Source organism: Hyperolius riggenbachi, chromosome 6 (assembly GCF_040937935.1).
Source record: "Hyperolius riggenbachi isolate aHypRig1 chromosome 6, aHypRig1.pri, whole genome shotgun sequence".
NCBI lineage: Eukaryota > Metazoa > Chordata > Amphibia > Anura > Hyperoliidae > Hyperolius > Hyperolius riggenbachi.
In genome coordinates, this window is record NC_090651.1 from 378,946,141 (window position 1) to 378,966,060 (window position 19,920).

The 19,920-nt window shown below is 45.7% G+C and overlaps 1 protein-coding gene across 1 annotated transcript in view; it reads left to right on the top strand.

The window, feature by feature from the left end:
• Window positions 1-735: 735 nt before the first annotated feature.
• Window positions 736-19,920, top strand: part of LOC137521972 (G protein-activated inward rectifier potassium channel 4-like) — a 141,161-nt gene continuing 121,976 nt past the window's right edge. The window contains exon 1 of the mRNA XM_068241950.1: window positions 736-1,095. The gene's annotated coding sequence lies outside the window, so the exon portion shown is untranslated. The remainder of the gene's footprint in view (window positions 1,096-19,920) is intronic.

A 19,920-nucleotide genomic window follows, 5' to 3' on the forward strand; every position in this document is an offset into this window, starting at 1 on the left:
TGGGGGGGGGGGGTTACATGTAAGTATAGGACTAGTGGCCAGCACTCAGGAGGGGAGGGGTAGATGTCAGTTTGAGGACCAGCGATTAGTATTCTATGGGGGGGAGGGGGGGTTGCATGTCAGTATAGGACTAGTGACCATCGCTTAGGAGGGGAGGGGTAGAGTCAGTTTGAGGACCAGCGATTAGTATTCTATGGGGGGGAGGGGTAGTAAATGTCAGGATAGGACTAGTGACCAGCACTCAGGAGGGGAGGGGTAGATGTCAGTTTGAGGACCAGCGATTAGTATTCTATGGGGGGGAGGGGGGTTGCATGTAAGTATAGGACTAGTGGCCAGCACTCAGGAGGGGAGGGGTAGAGTCAGTTTGAGTACCAGTGATTGGTATTCAGGAGGGGAGGAGGGGGTAGATGTCAGTAATACAGTATAGGATAACCACAGATAATACGGGATATGTGTATTAGTCTGAGGGAAGCAGGTGGTCCTCATTACAGAGGGTGGTCCTCTTTACAGAGCATTGGGCACTCAGTAGAGGGGCTTCCCCAGGTCATCATCTGCCCAGATCAGGGATACTCGTGTCTCTTTCTTCTTCATCTATAACTGTCTTTCCTCCACATATTGCCCGATCCTCCAGCCCCCCCCCCCCCCCCCCCCCCCCCCCCAATCACATCTCGTGTCTTCCAGCCTCAGGTCTGGGCTGTTCAGTGATTTAGGCGTTTCATTCCCAGGCAGTCGTCGCCGATGCACGGTGTGGCTTTCTCCTGTCCTCCTCGGCGTGCATGTGCCATACCTCCCACCGATGTCCCATTTTCCTCGCCTCTCCAGCTCGGCTCTGTCTCTGGTGGGCTCACGTCCCTCTGCCCCTCCTCTCTCGCCTCTTTAAAACCCCATTGTGTGTGTGTGATGTGTGCACGCCACTCGGTCCAGCAGCAGCAGCATCCCTCAGCATTGATCTGCATCCCTCTCTCTTCCCTGCTGTCACCACTGCCTCCTCCCAGCCACTCTCCAGCTCCTGTCACTCGCGGAATACCGTGCGGACATCCGAACCATGCAGGACCAGATGCCCCTCCAGGGTCTCCTCTCCAAATAGCATCCCAGGTAAGAGAACTCTTCTTCCTGCTCCTCTTAGGACAGGATTTCTCAACCAGGGTTCCTTCAATACTCTGCAGGGGTCTTTTGGCATTTTTCCCCATCGTGGGGGTTAGTGGAAGTATGATAAGGAGCACGCTATAATAGGGGTACTGTAAAAAGAAGCATTACATTCAGAATAATAATTAGCACATTAATAGAAGGCACCAGAATAAGGCAACAGTATCATAAAGGGCACTGTAATAGGGGGTAGTGACATAAATAGCATGTACCAGCTTTTTTTAAGACCATGCCACCTGCAAAATAAATGCTCATTGAGATCCAAAAATTAAGGCAGTAGTTCAAACGTTTGTAGAGGTTTCTTGAGATCCAAAAAGTATTTACAGGGTTCCTCCAGGGTAAAAAGGTTGAGAAAGGCTGTCCTAGGTCCTCACCAGGCAGACGGCCTCCAGTTAGGGAGATAGCAGCTTCTGGAGAGGTCTTCATGAACATTTTGGTTGACTTCAACCCCTTTGGCTCAACGCCAGTCCAAAAACTCCAAGTATTACCTAACCAAAAAAAAAAAGAGTAGCAGACACGTGCGGAGGATAAAGAGAGGAGCTGGCGGAGGGTGAAGTGGAAGCATCCACAATAGGGAGGGAATGTCAGCATGCCTGAGATCACAGCACTTCCAGCCTTCCACAACAAAAGCATCCATCATCAAACAGATGGAAGGAAAAACCTGGATTCCTCTGGTCGCCTCTGATGCTGCGACTGTCCTCTCCGCATCACATCGTCATCATTCATATTTCAGAACTGCTCTCAGCTGCCTCCAGCCAGCTACATTCTTACCCCTAAATGAAAAGGAATCTGAGGTGTGAGACCTATGGAAACTGACATACTTTTTTCCCTTTAAACAATACCAGTTGCCTGGCAGCCCTGCTGATCTTTCTGGTCAGTTGGGTCTAATGCTACGTACACACATGCGACAAGGATCGTTCGTTGTCAACGACAAACTAACTTTTAATTGATGAAAGAACGACCTAAGTAAAGTTAGTTTTAAATTGTGTGTAATGATCTGATCGTTAGAACGAACGTTACATCACGTAAAGCAACTATTGCGCTTGCGCATAAAAATGAGAAATTTCATGGAGAAATAGCGAAATGCGCATGTCAAGTCTAGTACGAACGACCGTTTCCAACGATGTACTACTTTTGCAAACGATCGTCGTTGGTAAAAATCCGCCAAGCTAGAGCGTTCTTTTTTAACGATCTAGCTCGTCCGTCGTTAGACTTAATGGTCGTTGGCTGCTTTTTTTTAAACGATCGTCGTTTGAAACGATCGGGGAACGATCGTTTCAAACGACTATAGTCGCATGTGTGTACGCACCTTTAGTCGCACACCTGAAACAAGCATGCAGCTAATCTTGTCAGATTTGTCATAGACATGCTTGTTCAGGGTCTATGGCGTAAAGTATTGGAGGCAGAGGATCAGCAGGACAGCCAGGCAATGTGCGTTATTTAAAAGGAAATAAACATGTTACATATCCCTGTCATCTCTGGTCCCCTTTAAAGAGGATCTGTAATGTTTGTTGTCCTGACAAAATCGAAACATTAATAACGCAGCAGAGATATCCGAAACGCGCTTCTAGAATCACTGGGACTTCTGTGCTGGTTACATGACTCCTTTCAAAGGACAAGTGACCTCAGAGGGATATGGAGGCTGACATATTTTTTTCCTTTTAAACAATGCTGATTGCCTGGCTTTCCTGCTGATCCTCAGCCTCTAATACTTTTAGTCACAGACCCTAAACAAGCATGGAGATCAGATGTTTAACTTAAAGGGAACCTAAACTGAGAAGGATATGGATTTTTCCTTTTAAAATAATACCAGTTGCCTGACTTTCCCGCTGATCCTGTGTCTCTAATACTTGTAGCCACAGCCCCTGAACAAGCATGCAGATCAGGTGCTCTGACTGAAGTCAGACTGGATTAGCTGCATGCTTGTTCCAGGTGTGTGATTCAGCCACTACTGCAGCTAAAGAGATCAGCAGGACTGCCAGGCAACTGTTATTGTCTAAAAGGAAACATCCATATCCCTCTCAGTTAAGGTTCCCTTTAAGTGTGACTGCATTTGCTGCTTCTGCTGCATGCTTGTTTCAGGTGGGTGATTCAGACACTACTTATACATATAAGATGATCAGGATGCCAGGCAACTGGTATTGTTTAAAAGGAAATAAATATGGCAGCCTCCATATCCTTCTCAGGTCAGTTGTCCTTTAATGTATTAATGAGCAAAAAATATAATATTAATAATCTTACAAGTTATGTAGGTTCTGGGGCTACTTATACATAATCATTGCCTAAAATGCATCAAACTAGCCCCAAGACCTGTATAGTTCATATTTGTCAGTAATTTAAAGGGACTCCGAGCTCTAAAAATAAACTAAATTGGTACTCACCTGAGGCTTTCTGCAGCGATTTAACCGCGCATGCGCATTACTGTCATGCCGGCCGCAGTGATGACGCACAGTGGCCGGCGTAATGACGACGAGCGTCCCGGTTCAGGAAGTGGGAGCCCGACACCTGGCGCGGGTGTCCCCGGTGCGGTATGCGGCGGAGGGACCGAGAGAAGAGCCAGGAGGACGCAGAGGGACCTCCCGACTTACGGTGGGCTGCAGAAAGCCCCAGGTGGGTACCAATTTCGTTTATTTTTAGAGGTCAGGGTCCCTTTAAGGGATGAGTTCCCACCCTGTAGCTGAGTGCACACATGCAATTTTGATTTGCCAGTTGAGAGCTTACCTACACAGTCTGTTCATAGTATTTAAAACCACATGAAAGTTGTAAAATTAGACACTGATTGACCAATCAAAATTGGACGTGTGTACGCACCCTTAAGGCCACGTACACACATCTGGTCTTGTTTTGCCAATCTTTCAACTTCCATGTAGTATGAGGGTCCAACAGACTTTGAACGCTTTGAACAGAATTGTGTAGGTAAGCTCTTATATTACATGGAAGCTTTAAAATTGGCCAATCAAGGTTGGACGTGTGTACTAGCTAGGCTGTAAACTAGAGCCCTGATGATTCAAGGAAGAAGACGAGTTTATTATTCGTGGTATTTATTCTGGCTGATTTGCATCATGCATGCCACACACTGCAGATCGCCATACAGCATACAACTTGATTGTACAATCTTTGTGCAATCAGGCAACTTGACTTTGTATCACCAGAGACTTGTTAAATAACCTATTCCAATTACATCTGTAAAAGTTAATGCCATTTTTCACAAGAATGGAGTTTAGCCGTATATAATAATTATAATATATTGCAAAGTTTAACTTGGTCGCTCGCTTTGTTGTTTTTTTTTTATGTACCTATAAAAGGCAGCAGTTCAACCATTTAAAGGGGAACTGAAGAGAGAGGTATATGGAGGCTGCCATGTTTATTTCCTTTGAAGCAATACCAGTTGCCTGGCAGCCCTTCTGATCCTCTGCCTCTAATACTATTAGCCATAGCCCCTGAACAAGCATGCAGCAGATCAGGGGTTTCAGACTTTAAAGTCAGATCTGACAAGATTAGCTGCATGCTTGTTTCTGGTGTGATTCAGACACTACTGCAGCCAAATAGATCAGCAGGGCTGCCAGGCAACTGGTATTGAATAAAAGGAAATAAATATGGCATCCTCCGTATACCTCTTACTTCAGTTCCCCTTTAAAACAATCTGATTGGACTGACACGACACGCTACCAGCCAAGCAATTAGTGCAGGTACATAAGTAACAATGCTGCTTTGTGCAGCGATATGGAGGCTGCCATATTTATTTCCTTTTACCCAATTCCCTGGCTATCGTGCTGATCCTCTGTCTCTCAGGGCTCGTTCCCACTATCGCGAATCTGCATGCGTCCAACGCATGCAGATCCGCACATGTAATGCAAGTGGATGGGCCTGTTTCCACTGTAGCGTTGTTGAGGTGCGTTTTTTTCAGCGTGAAAAAAACGCACAAAAGAGCCAACGATTTCGCCTGCGTCGGGAATCCGTGCGAATCGTCGCTAATGTATTTAATAGTAAAAATGCATGCGTTTGTTACATGCGTTTTTACCCGCGATTTCGCACCTTTTTCAATTTTATTTAGCCCTGGCAGTGTCATGGTTAATTTCGCATGGCACCCTGCCATGCGAAATCGCATGCGAAATCGCGGGTAAAAACGCATGCGGAAACTCATCCGCATGCGTTTTTACAAGCGTCGGAATGCGGCCGAAATCGCGTCGCAACAGTGGGAACGAGCCCTTATACTTTTAGCCACATGAACAAGCATGCAGATCAGGCGATCCGACTGAAGTCAGACTGGATTAGCTGCATGCTTGTTTCAGGTGTGTAATTCAGACACTACTGTAGCCAAAGAGATCAACAAGACAGCCAGGCAACTGGTATTGTTTAAAAAGAAATAAATCTGACAGCAACATTTCATTTCAAAAAAATAATCAAGCAGCGCTGATCTATGTTTATGGTCATTTATAATAAAGGGGGGGGGGGGGGGGTTCTGGAAGTGTTTGTTTCCTCACATTATATTAGGTATGTAGAGATAAGTGATAGTCACTAGGTTGTTAAAGTGGACCTGAACTCTTGCACAGGACAGAAGGAAAACAGAGAGAAATGTACCCTGTATGTATTTAGAGAGTTTAGCCTGTCTAATCCCCCCTCATCTGTGACTAATCACAGCTGTAATTTATGTCAGCTCAGTAGTCTCATCTGCCTCGACAAAGCAGCTAATTTGTAAACACAGGATGTTAACCTTTTCCATGAAAGCAGGAAGTAGACACACTGCAGATTTATTGCAGGATTTGTATCAGCTGTAACAAAGAAATGTTTTTCTTTAAAGGTTATTATCCTGTTGCTTATCCTTTATAGCAGAGAGGAAGTTCTGAGTTCAGGTCCTCTTTAATGACTTTATCCAGGAAATTTGATTTGATTGTATTCTCAATCGGATTATTCAGATCGTATTGCTTGAACACAAAGAAGAAACTGATAAGCCAAATCGAGCCTGAACGATCACATTATCAATCAGAAACGATTGTTCCGCATGGAAGATCTTTTCCTAGGTATGATGATAGCCAGTGGAGATATGACCGCAGGATGGATTCTTTAGAGGTGCGGATAGATTCAATACAATCTCTTCTTTCAATCTGAATGATCTTATCATGAATATGATCGTTTTCTGAAAATTGTACTGTTCGTGGGGAAGACGAGGATAGACTTTGCTGTGTTTCTTGTCAAGCTGTAAACAAGCTATATTGGTGCGGCGGTCCAGAATCCAGAATCCTGTCTAGCAATTCCGAACCGGTGGCCTGGAACCCACTGCAAAACGCAATCGCTAATCGCAATCGCTTCTGTGGAATTTGCACCATCCATTTACATTGGCAGAGCGTTCAGGGAAATTGCTAGCGATTTCTCACGCTCCCTAAACGCTCAAAAAAATCGCTCTAGTGGGTTCCAGCCCTTATTTTGAGGAGTAATTGGCTGCACAGGGCAAGATCAACTCATTTTCAACATCTCTGACTAGTTCATTGACTGGTCGCAAATTTTCAGCACCCCTTGCCTCCTTTACTGGTTCTTCTTAAAGCAGACCTGAACTCAGAACATCCTCTCTGCTCTAAGAGATAAGCAACAGCATAATAACCTTTAAAGTAAAACTTTTCTTTGCTACAGCTGATACGAATCCTGCAATAAATCTGTGGTGTGTCTACTTCCTGCTTTCATGGAAGCAGACATATTGTTAAAGGAGAACTGTAGTGAGAGTGATATGGAGGGTGCCATATTTATTTCCTTTTAAGCAATACCAGTTGCCTGGCTTTCCTGCTGAGCTATTTGGCTGCAGTAGTCTGAATCACACCAGAAACAAGCATGCAGCTAATCTTGACAGATCGGACAATAATATCAGACAGCTGATCTGCTGCATGCTTGTTCAGGGTGAATGGCTAAATGTATTAGAGCCAGGGGATCTGCATGTTAGACAGGCAACTGGTATTGTTCAAATGGAAATCAATATGGCAGCCTCCATATACCTCTCACTACAGTTCTCCTTTAACATCCTGTGTTTACAAATGCAGTCATGTGACACAGAGGAGAGATCAAATTACAACATGTGCTCAGTCAAAGATGAGGGGGAATTAGACAGACAACTCTCTAAATACACACAGGGTGCATTTCTCTGTGTTTTCACTCTGTCCTGTACAAGAGTTCAGGTCCACTTTAAAAGCACTGTGAAGTTTCATAGCCATGTAAAAACAATGTAATCAAGGTGAATTTGCTTCTAATCCTGGCAGCAGATAAGGATGAGCTGAAAGTAATGAGGTTTTGGTGGAACTTTCTCTTCTGCCCTCCCGCTGCCTCCCGGTAATTTCGCTGTATTTTTCTCACTTTATAATGCGTTCTCGCTCCTGAACTCATTCTCTGCGCGGTCTGTGAAAGTGACTCCAAGTAAAGGTGATGTTTTTATGCATGGCTTCCCTGGAGCGCCTCTTGTTGGATAACACTCAGAATCTGATGTCGTGCTGTGCGACTGATGATGTCATCAGCGGAGGCTGACATCATATAGGGATGAAAGCGATGTTGCCGCTGTGCATAGCGAGGCTTTTCACCGGCAGTCCTGATCGCTGTAACATCGCCTCCTCTTCATGTTCTTACCTGAGCGGTGATTACGTGTAATTAGATTGTAGTGTTTGATAATTCTCCTCTGTGAGTGAGTTAGACGAGCGGGGCGCTCTGACATAAATTCGCATTACAGCTTATGCTGAACAATCGCTCTGACGCTCAGCCTATTGGAGATTGTCCTATCCGCCATTGCTGATCGACTTGTAGACATTCCTAATACCGAACTGTCCTGCTGTTCCTCTGGCTTCAATACCTCCAAAATCCCTTTCCTGGAAGAAATCATACAATGTAATTTCTATATGGTCTAAAAAACACATTTCTTTCACTTGAGTCTAGAAAGTGTTACAGCCACAGGATAAGCATTAGGCCTCTCTACTACAGGCAGCTACTCATCGGTTGGAAAGTTCAGCCTTCAAGAGAACCTGAGGTGGGTTTGAAGAATATTATCTGCATACAGAGGCTGGATCTACCTATACAGCCAGGCCTCTGTTGCTATCCCAAACCCCCCTAAGGTCCCCCTGCACTCTGCAAGCCCTCATAAATCACAGCCACGCTGCTGACAAACAGCTTGTCAGAGCTGGCTGTGTTTATCTCTATAGTGTCAGTCTGCTGCTCTCCCCGCCTCCTGTAGAACTCCAGTCCCCGCCTGCTTCCCTTCCCTCCCTGCTGATTGGAGGGAAGGGACGAGGGCAGGGACCGGAGCTATGCAGGAGGCGGGGGAGCAGCTGAGACTGACACTACAGATGTAAACACAGCCTCACAGCACGGCTGTGATTTATGAGGGATTGCAGAGTGCAGGGGGACCTTAGTGGGGTTTGGGATAGCAACAGAGGCTGGGGTGTATAGGCAGATCCAGCCTCTGTATGCAGATAACATTCTTTAAACACACCTCGGGTTCTCTTTCAGGCTGCTGTTCACAAGCACATTTCAAATGGCAATATCTGGTAACACTGCGCGTAAAATCACGGCAAAAAAAACCCACTCTCTGGTGTGAAAGGGCCCTAAGGCCTGGGACCCACTAGCAGCGCTTTTCTGAGCGCTTTGTGATTTGAAAAGCTCTTGCTAACGCAATGCTATGGGGGATTTTTATAAAATCACATCCCTCAAGTGGGATCACACCCCTAGCATTACATTAGTAAGGGCTTTTCAAATCACAAGTGCTTAGAAAATCGTTGCTAGTGGGTTCCAGGTCTAACACAGTAACGCCTGGGACTCACTTGAACGCTTTTGGCGGCGGTCTGGATCGCTGACAATCGTCAGTGATTCCAAAAAGCACTTTGTCAATGAAAGTCAAGAGAGAAGAACACACAACCATGATTGGGATTTGACCAAATCGCAATTGCGGTTGCTGCAGCAGTTTTGGAGCGATTTTTGCAACGATTTTTTGTGCCGCGATTGTGGTTGGAATAAAAGTTTAGTCACATGGCGGGTCTCTCTATTTCTGTGAGAACCATCTTCCGATATATAGCCCCGCCCCCTTGCAGAGAAGCATTTATATTTTATGCAAGGGGGCGGGGCAAAGCTCCAGAAGCCAGCGCACACGGACACAGAGGAATCCCGCCTGTAACTAAAACTTTATTCAAATGAACAGAATGCAGAACAGTCCCAGGTACAGCACTTGCAAAGACCTGCAAATCATGCCGCAACTCTCACCCATGGCTCGCAAAGGGCTGGCACTACAGCAAGCACTACTCTAAGCAGGGCCCTGGCTTTAGGCTGGTATCACACTGGCGTCCATAATTTTGCAGATGTTTTGGGGAGGTTTGCGAGCTCTGCAATCACAATCACATTTTCTGCTTGCGATTTCCGCCATCATTTGCGATTTTTGGATTGCAGCAAGTAAGGGTATGATCCAGAAAAACAAAGTGCTGCATAATTTTTTAAACAAAAGATGAAAATTAGCCTGCACAACGTGTACTTCCTAAGCGGTGTGTGTTCTGCCAAATTTAGCAAAATGTGCACAATTTTGATAACTGCGCTCCTTGCCTGAGTCCACTAACACTAGGAACTTCATCAATCAGTAGCTGATACCCCTTTTCCCATGAGAAATATTTACCTTTTCTCAAATAGATCATCAAGTGGTCTGTATAGCTGATATTGTGGTAAAACCCCTCCCCCAGTGTGACGTCATGGCCATGGTCCTGACAGTTTGCTGTCTATGAACCTCATTGCATTGTAGGAAATATTGGTTTTTTTTTTCCAGCTACCAAGCAAGCAGCATCTGCCTCTGTGCATAGAACTCTCAGTAATGAACATTCCGTACAGATCGCCTGGCAGACTTAAAGATGTCGCCACCAGTTATACATTTCAGAATGTAAATCAGGGAGAGAAAAGATTTTACAATGGGCAAACACTGACTACATAATCTATAAATGAATATTGCAAACAATAAGCAATTTTATTCAATGTTATTTTCACGCCAGTTCCTTAGAACTTGCTGGTGGGAGTGGCCTGTCCCCAAGGGGCATGCATTCATTGAAGAATTGATTAGGTTTAAAACCATAGTAAAAGAAGTAATTGCTTTAAAAGGATTGATTTGATCAAAGGCTTTCAACTTTCAAAGTCAACAGAATGATTTAATTGGATTAAAAGCAATCAGTTCATTTAGTTTGGGGTTTCATTTTGCACATACACAATGGGCCTGATTCACAAAGCGGTGCTAACAGTTAGCACCGTGGTGAAAAGCCCTTTATCACGCCTAAACTCAGTTTAGGCATGATAAGTTTAGGTGTGATAAGTTTAGGTGTGATAAGTTTAGGCATGATAAGTGTAGGTGTGATAAGTTTAGGTGTGATAAGTTTAGGCATGATAAGTTTAGGTGTGATAAGGTTTTAGGCGTGATAAGTTTAAGCACCAACTGGGTTAGCACCGCAGTGCACAGCTGATCAAAAGTTTTGCGCTAGCAAAGTCTGGTGCACTTCGCAAAGAGTTTAATGGCGCTGCTTTGCGTGCGGGACTTAGTGCGCGATCTAAACTTATCTAAACTTATCATGCCTAAACTTATCACACCTAAACGTATCACGCCTAAACTTATCACGCCTAAACTGGCTGTTCACCAGCGTGGTGCAATGGTTATCACGCCTAAAGTCTCTAACTGGGTTAGCACCGCTTTGTGAATCGAGCCCAATGAGTTTAGTGAATGGAGCGTTTTATCATACAATCGCAGTCTCAGTGTGTGTAGTCAGCATAATGGAGCATCCCCTGGCTCCATATTACAGGACAGCTAAAGCGAAAGAGATATTAAGGCTGACATATTTATTTCATTTTAAGCAAAACCAGTTGCCTGGCTGCCCTGCTGATCCTCTGCCTCTAATACTTTCAGCCATAGCCCCTGAACAAGCATGCAGCAGATCAGGTGTTTCTGACATTATTGTCAGATCTGACAAGATTAGCTGCATGCTTGTTTCTAGAATTATTCAGACACTAATGCAGCCGAATAGATCAGCAGGGCTGCCAGGCAACTGGGATTGTTTAACAGGAAATAAATATGGCTACCTCCATATACTTCTCACTTCATGTTCCCTTTAATCGTCGGGGGAGGGGGTCTGGATTCTGATCCAGCAGTAATGTCTGAGTTCAGATTCGTATCTGTTCGGAATGGCTCTGTGACCTCTCCTCCTCCCCCTGCATATTCTGAGCTCTCCGGCTTGGTAATTAGTCAGGTAATTGGACATAATTGGGTAAAGAGGTTATTAATAGCGAAGAAAGGAAATGGATTTTGGAACACAAGGAAATGGAGGTTGGTTAAGTTGTGAGCAGCATTCTATAAAGACATGATTTAGTTGTTACTCCCCAGAGAGGATTGGTGCCACTGAGGGAGGGAACCGTGTGTTGTTCTGCAGTCCTGGTCACATTACAGGAGGGGGAGGGCGGGGTCATTCAGCTCATATGTGGGGTTGTTTGGGCAAGAGTTGAGGCTGAGGATTTAAATATCAGTAGGACTGGGACCCACTAGGGCGTTTTTGGTAGCGTGTTGGCATCACCGACAATTGCCGTCAACTCCCAAAAACGGCAAGCCGCTGCAAATTCGACATGGATTCGGGCGTAGTGGCAATAGACACACACATGGAACAAGCATGCTGTCAGCAGAGTCACATCAGGGACAAACATGCAGCAAGCATGGAGCCAGAGTGCAGTCACACCACTTCATCTGCATCCTAGTCAGGCATTATTCTGCGCTGTCCCTGGTGCTGATCCAGGGTGTTATTCTGCGCTGTCCCTGGTGCTGATCCAGGGTGTTATTCTGCGCTGTCCCTGGTGCTGATCCAGGGAGTTATTATGCGCTGTCCCTGGTGTTGATCCAGGGTGTTATTCTGCGCTGTCCCTGGTGCTGATCCAGGGTGTTATTCTGCGCTGACCTTGGTGCTGATCCAGGGTGTTAGTCTGCGCTGTCCCTGGTGCTGATCCAGGGTGTTAGTCTGCGCTGTCCCTGGTGCTGATCCAGGGTGTTATTCTGCACTGTCCCTGGTGCTGATCCAGGGTGTTATTCTGCGCTGACCCTGGTGCTGATCCAGGGTGTTATTCTACGCTGTCCCTGGTGCTGATCCAAGGTGTTATTCTGCGCTGTCCCTGGTGCTGATCCAGGGTGTTATTCTGCGCTGTCCCTGGTGCTGATTCTTCAACCAGGCAATACTGCGAACTGCCCAAAATGAATAGTCAGGCATTATTCTGCGCTGTTCCTGGTGCTTATCCAAGGCATTACTCTGCACTGTCCCTGGTGCTGATCCAGGGTGTTATTCTGTGCTGTCCCTGGTGCTGATCCAGGGTGCTATTCTGCGCTGTCACTGGTGCTGATCCAGGGTGTTATTCTGCGCTGTCACTGGTGCTGATCCAGGGTGTTATTCTGCACTGTCCCTGGTGCTGAACCAGGGTGTTATTCTGCGCTGTCCCTGGTGCTGATCCAGGGTGTTATTCTGCGCTGTCACTGGTGCTGATCCAGGGTGTTATTCTGCGCTGTCCCTGGTGCTGATTCTTCAACCAAGCAATACTGCGAACTGCCCAAAATGAATAATCAGGCATTATTCTGCGCTGTTCCTGGTGCTTATCCAAGGCATTACTCTGCACTGTCCCTGGTGCTGATCCAGGGTGTTATTCTGCGCTGTCACTGGTGCTGATCCAGGGTGTTATTCTGCGCTGTCCCTGGTGCTGATCCAGGGTGTTATTCTGCGCTGTCCCTGGTGCTGATCCAGGGTGTTATTCTGCTCTCTCTCTGGTGCTGATCCAGGGTGTTATTCTGTGCTGTCCCTGGTGCTGATCCAGGGTGTTATTCTGCGCTGTCCCTGGTGCTGATTCTTTATTCAAGCAATGCCCTAACCTGTTCATCATGAATAGTCAGTATGGTGGCGTAGTGGTTAGCGCTCTCGCCTTGCAGCACTAGGTCCCCAGTTTGAATCCCCGCCAGGTCAACATCTGCTAGTAGTATGTATGTTCTCCCCGTCTCTGTGTGGGTATCCTCCGGGCACTCCAGTCTCCTCCCACATCCCAAAAACATGCAGATAAGTTATTTGGCTTCCCCCTAAATTGGCCCTAGACTACAATACACACACTACATGATACATACATAGACATAGGACTATAGAAGGGACTAGATTGTGAGCCCCTCTGAGGACAGTTAGTGACAAGACAATATACTCTGTACAGCGCTGCGTAATATGTCTGCTCTGTATAAATACTAAATAATAATAATAATAATAGTAAGGCATTATTCTGTGCTGTCCCTGGTGCTGATTCTTTCCATCAAGCAATGCTCTGACCTGCTCATCATGAATAGTCAGGCATTGCTCTACACTGTCCCTGGTGCTGATTCTTCATTCAAGCAATGCTCTGACCTGCTCATCATGAAAAGTCATGGCATTATTCTGCGCTGCCCCTGGTGCTGATCCTGTGAGTTCACAAGGCCAGCACTGAGCTCTGCACTGATCTCACAGCATCTCTGCACTCGTCTTCACATACGGCATCTCTGCACTCGGCTACATACACGTTTACCTTCTAAGAACAGAAGGTATTTGCAATAATTTATCTCTGTGGGAGCAAGAAGGTGAATTCCCATGATGCCTCACTGATCCAACATGCAAATCATTCCTTTACGTTCTTGGAAAGAAGTGACGCACATCCACAGTCGCTGACGTACAGTGTGCCTATAGACTGTTCATTCTACAGAGCCGCCAATCTGTGAGCATCTGTTTCTGGGTATGTTGGCCAATATCACTGCAAGGCATGGATTACTATGGCTCTATGCATAGGACTCGGGAATTAGGAGTCTTACAGAGTACCTAGTTATGTGCAGAGCAGGAAATTCGGGCGCCCGCGGCTAATGGAGGATTTGGGCGCCCCATAGCCATTATTATTATTATTATTATTATTATGTATTAGATTTATATAGCGCCAACATATTACGCAGCGCTGTACAATAAATAGGATTACAGACAATGATAACAGGGTTGACAGAACAATACAGGTAACAGACCATAGATACTGGAATGGTAGTGGTAAAAAATTACCAGTTCCAAATTCTGGGTAAAGTGCACACAGTCAAGTATGATACACAAGGGAAGAGGGCCCTGCTAAAGGCTTACAATCTAGAGCCATAGGCGCTAATGCAAATATCCGCTATAAGGTGCCCAAAGCAGAAGATTGGGAAACCAAATTTTGGGCAAACACCATCTCTGAAAAAAGTAACAGCTTATCATAATATTAAATGCATATAACCTAAGTATGTGCAGAAACAGTCCAAAAACTGTACATGCACTACCAACCAAACAAAGGGGGACCACCAAATTACCACATCACACCGATATAAAGTAGAAGTAATATGATAAGGTTAATTAATACACAATGTGGTAATGCTGAAAACAGCTGCCTTTACTGTGCACTTAGCAAAGTGTCCATTCATAAAAGCAGTTACCGCATGAAAAGCTGAAGTTACCGAGCAGTGAGGTAAATTACCGACTTGAGTGGGAAATATGTCAGTAAATGTCAATTCATAAAATTTAAAACGTGATAACAAGCCGACAAGTTACCGGCTGCTCTGGGCTGGCGATAGGAGAGTGATAGGAGAGCTGTAACACTGTGAAAGCCACAATCAGAGGGGATAAGCTGTGACTGACAGGAGCAGAGCCAATAGAAACAGCTCTTGTCTGCTTCAGGTTGATGCTGATCGGATTCTGATAGGAAGTGAAGGCTTTGCCGGTGGAACAAAAGTTTCTACCACCCACATAGTGAGCAGAGAGAATGGAACATATGAAGTTTCCTTTGCAGCCCTTCAGCAGTGTTTAGACAAGACAAGACAAATAACATTTATATTGCGCTTTTCTCCTTGCGGACTCAAAGCGCCAGAGCAGAGCAGCAGCCACTAGGGCGCGCTCTATTGGCAGTAGCAGTGTAAGGGAAACTTGCCAAAGGTCTCCTACTGAATTAGTGCTGGCTTACTGAACAGGCAGAGCCGAGATTCGAACCCTGGTCTCCTGTGTCAGAGGCAGAGCCCTTAACCATTACACCTTCAGCCAACTGCTACACCATCAGCCAACCTCTTCAGTTCATACGGCCAGCCCCCAGCTCTCCCCTGCCACCGGACCTCCGCATGCAACGTTCATATAGCCGGCCCCCAGCTCATAACCCGTCCGTGTTCATACGGTCGGCCCCGACTCTCCCCTGCATGGCGTGTTCATAATCCGTCCGCATTCATACGGCCAGTCCCTAGCTCTCCCCTGCCTCCGGACCTCCGTGTGCCGCGTTCATTAATCTCGCGGAATCGCTCAGCCGGCATTGTACCTCTTCCCTTTGAGCCCGGCACATTACGGGAATTATGAATCATGCCTTTATCCCGGCGCCTCGCATTAGCCGGAGGGAGGCCTGGATAATGTCATCCCCCTGATATTAGTCAGCAGAGGCCGGGTGCCCAGCCAGAGATCGCTCTATTATATTCCAACAATTATTTGCCTATTTGTTGACAATTAAAGGAGTGTTCCGGCCATAATTTATTGGCAGGCGCAGCTTCCTATCAGGCAGAGGGGGAGAACAATGAATACATATGAGCCAGTTTTCCGCACTCGAGGTATAGTCGCGGCTCTGATTTACAGCTCGTGCTGTACAGGGAAAAGGCGCAACTCACCCCGGCCATGCGTTGTACATTCAGAGCAGCCCGTAAATATATTCATTGAACAAATGATAAAAGGGCACCTGTGGAGTGCTAAAAACAACAATCACCCCGCTGTAAGGCTGAGCGACTTGCAGGCATGCATACATAATAGATCTGGCTTCCAAAACAAGGTAGCTCCACTTTTTAAGACATTTTTTGCCATGCTTAAAGGACCTCTGTCGCGAAAATCTTAAAATTTAAAATACATGTAAACATATACAAATAAGAAGTGCATTTCTTCCAGAGTAAAATGAGCCATAAATTACTTTTCTCCTATGTTGCTGTCACTTACAGTAAGTAGTAGAAATCTGACATTACCGACAGGTTTTGGACGAGCCCATCTTCTCATGGGGGGTTCTCAGCATTTTCTTTATTTTTAAAAGCACTTAGTGAATGGCAGTTGCTCTGTCCAACTGCCAAAAAAGTGTACAGAGAGCAGGGAGGCTGGCCAGCATCTTTCTATAAATATTTTTCATGGAATGTCTTTATAAAGAATAAAGGCCATGCTGAGAATCCCCCATGAGCAAAAACGCTAGATGGACTAGCCCAAAACCTGTCGGTGATGTCAGATTTCTACTACCTACTGTAAGTGACAGCAACATAGGAGAAAAGTAATTTATGGCTCATTTTACTCTGGGAGAAATATACTTTTTATTTGTATCTGTTTAAATGTTAAGATTTTCACAACAGTTCCTTTTCAATGTGTAGCTGGGATGAGAAAAGTAAAAGGATTCAGTGCAAGCAGTGAGGCCTCGTTCACACTAAGGGCGTTTTTGCCCTTTTTTCAAGCGCCAGCGATTTTGAAAATCGCCCTAAAAAGCGCTTGTGCAATGATTCCCTATGAGAGTGTTCTCATCTGAGCGGTTCTTTTCCGATCTGCCTGTACCATTTTCTGAGTGTTTTTGCTCAAAAGAAGGTATAGGGAAATCGCAAAGTGCTTGAAAAAGTGCTTTTTATAGCGATTTCCCCAGCGCTTTCATGAATAAATACATTGTATTTATTCATTTCCGGGTCCTGTCAAGATCAGGAAGTGAAAAAAGCCGAATCGCTCTGCAAAAGCACTTAGAAAAGCGCTTTAAAAAAAAAATGCAGCACCCACTCGAGCGCCGGGAGGGGGACAAAAAAATCAGCAACAAAATTTTATATGTGAACAATGCGTAACTGTTTTAACAAACTGCACATGCGCAGAATGATACTGGCCATGGGAGCACAATCGGGTGGTGCGCATGGCTGGGACCATGCATGTACAGTGGTCTGCGACTGAGCAGATTCATAGACTTCACAGGGCTGGCAGCGGCATAACCGAGGGGACCGGGAGGATGGCGAGTAAGCTAGCGTACTGCAGTGGGCTGGAGGAAACCCCAGGTAAGCACCATGGGGTGGTGGTGCATGCGACCAGGACCGCACATGCGCAATCAGGTCCGGATTTAGGGCAAGGCCAGCTAGGCCATGGCCTAGGGCACCACAGGAGCAAGGGCACCAAAGCAGCTGGCTAAACTGGTGCAGCATTTGCAAGCTTGCAAATGGTGCAATGCAGGGAGATCAGGCGAGAGCCTGACCGCGGTACTCAGCTGCTAGCCCCCTGTGCAGCGGCCGCCCTGATTTCTGTGCACTTTTGCATTGTGCCCGGCGGTTATGGACTTGGGCAGCATTGGAGACGGAAAGGAAGAGGAAGCTTCTGCACTGGAGATGAGTATAGAAATGAGTGACACTGATAGCTGCTGCGGTGTGAAGGCGAGCTGGCTACCTATACTGAAAGGTGGGGGGGGGAGGGATTAAAGGAGTCATCTGGCTACCTATACTAGAGGGAAAGGGGGAGGGGTCATCTGGCTATCTATACTGGAAGGAAGGGTAGGGGTCATCTGGCTACCTATACTAGAGGGAAAGGGGGGAAGGGTCATCTGGCTACCTATACTGGAGGGAAAGGGGGAGGGGTCATCTGGCTACCTATACTGGAGGGAAAGGAGGTGGAGTCATCTCGCTACCTATACTGAAGGCACCTACGTAGCTAACCTATACTGGGCCAACTATGCCAAGCTACCTATACTGGGGGGACCTATAGCTGGCTAACCTATGCGGGTACCTATACCTGGCTCCACGGATTGGGCGCGATTTTTACACCCTCACCCTGGGTGCAATTTTGCCTAGAAACTGCCCTGGGTAGACCTATTAATAGAGTTGCATTAGAGATGCTGATATATTGCTTTAGTAAATATATAACTTGAGCTCAGTCAGGGCTAAAGTCACTTTGTGTCACTCTGTAAAATATGCTTCGACAACAAAAATGAGTCCTTTCCATGGAGTTATCGCTAATTTCATTAAAGCACCGCTTCCCGCCAAACATGTCCTATAAGCATCCAGCGAGATGTCATCCTTCCGACCTTGGCGCTGTCACATGCTATAGATTATTCCATCTCTGAGTGAAGGTGATGAAGGGGGAGCTGCTTTATTGCTTTCCCTCATCTTATTTATATTCACCAGTCAATAACCATCTGGTCTCGGCCTAGTTTCCCTTAAAGGGGATAAATGGCAGAGGAGACGCAAGGTCTTGCTTGTCTTATTGGTGTCAAAGGGAATGTGTATTGCCTTTTATCTGATTCCTGACTTTCCTGCATTTTTATTCTTATAATCGGATAAATATGAAACATGACATGCTGTATAACTGTTTCACATTAACCCTCAGTCGGCAGAACTCGTTGTGCTGTAAATTCCTGGAATGCTTCGATGTCTCTCTACTAGCAGAAAATAAAGAAACTGAAAGCAGAAGTCCTCTGTTACTGTCTCACACTGCCCCCTAGTGACAAGTGGACAGAAATACACATTACAGCAGTACTAATTAGAAGCAGGCCTGGAGCACTTGCAAGCTTCTAATTAAATTGGCTGCTAAAGGGTTAAGGTTTACCTCTATATACTGTTTGATGTGGTAGTTTCATAAGCAGAGTTCCCAAAGGTTACAACTGTGGGGTGAAAAAATGAGGCTTCTGCATATTTTTTAAAATTAATTTAAAATTTTGGGCATGTCAAATTTAGTCAACCAGCTTGAAGTCGGTAACAGCAGGCTCTATGGGTGGGGCTTGCTGCTTGGCTGGCTCATCATGCTGGCTTCCAATCTCCCACCCACCCATTCATTTTTTACCCCTTTTTCCTAACTGAAGCTTCATATCGGTTTCAGGCTGTTGTTTGATGATTGCATCATTCTGCTGTTCAGACAGACAGCGGGTGGGCCACAGACTGAATCTCTTTGAGAATAGTGCACCCTAAAGCGCAGACAGCCTGTAAGCTATGCCTGAGCTGCTGACCGGGTGTTTTCAAAGTGTACCCGAGGCGATATATGACATGATGAGATAAACATGTGTATGTACAGTACAAAACATATTATATTGGTAGCGAGGACTAACGCCAGCGCATACCACTAAGGCTGCATCTGAAATGACCATAAGCTCAGTGTGCAGCACCTAAATAGATTTTCTGCACACTTTGCATTCAATTCAGATGCAAATCATATGCAAATCTGCTACTACTTTTTATGCAAACAGGAAACTCAGGAGGAGGGTCTGGGAGCAGCTAACCTGACAGTTACATAGTTACAAAGTTAAGAAACGGTGGATGGAAAGGCTGCGTGTCCCTAATCATATGTTGCAATTGAATGGTTAATCGCACAGGCATACACCGCCTCTGTTAGACTGAAAAATGCATGCCCTGCATCCAAGACAAGTGCTAACATTTATTAAACTAGGAGGAACTTAAGCTTCCAATATGGTTTGCATGCAAAGTGTATTATACTAGACACTTGCGCCACGGTGAGGCAAACCTCCGGGCAAGTGACCTAACCTAAATTTAAAACCTTGGGAGAAGCTAAGCAAAAACAATGTGTAACTTACAGTTGAACAGCGAGGAGAACGCCAGCGCATACCACTAAGGCTGAAATGACCACCAGCTCAGTGTGCAGCACCTAAATAGATTTTCTGCACACTTTGCATTCAATTCAGATGCAAATTATATGCAAATCTGCTACTACTTTTTATGCAAACAGGAAACTCACTCAGGAGGAGGGGCTGGGAGCT